Below are 510 nucleotides of genomic sequence, written 5' to 3'. Positions count from 1 at the left end.
GTAGTGTTGGGTCGAGAGTATGTGGTGCAGAAGATAATCAAGCCATGTATTGTTTTTATCTTGACTGCTAGAAAGTGTTCGTATTGCCATGAGGTGGCGAGGTATTCGTGTTCGATGGTGTTGCGTGTGAGGATGGCGACTCCCTCGTGTCTACTGTCTGGAGACTGTCGTGATGTGTACCCGTGATGTCTAATCTTGTACCCGTTGGTGATACATGTGCTGTTAAGTATCACAACATCGGGTCTCTTCTCTTCGAGAAGTGTGGCAATCAGGTAACGGTTACTGCGATAGCTACGCACGTTAAATTGTAAGATCTTAAGCATTTACGATTTTTGGAAGTTCGGCGGCCTTCTGAGTTTAGTGTCGAGGGTCGTTGTCCCACCGTTGAGGTGTCTAACATTGAGCATGCTTCTGGTAACGAGTCGGGAGTTCTCTGGTGAGGGTTCAGGGGGGGTGAGAGGAGAGGAGAGAGGGGAGGAGGGAGGGGAGGTGAGAGGGGGGGGGAGAGGG

This window comes from Panulirus ornatus, chromosome 47 (assembly GCF_036320965.1).
Source record: "Panulirus ornatus isolate Po-2019 chromosome 47, ASM3632096v1, whole genome shotgun sequence".
In the NCBI taxonomy this organism is placed as follows: domain Eukaryota; kingdom Metazoa; phylum Arthropoda; class Malacostraca; order Decapoda; family Palinuridae; genus Panulirus; species Panulirus ornatus.
The sequence above is the reverse complement of the archived record's forward strand: the minus strand, read 5'-3'. Positions refer to the sequence as shown.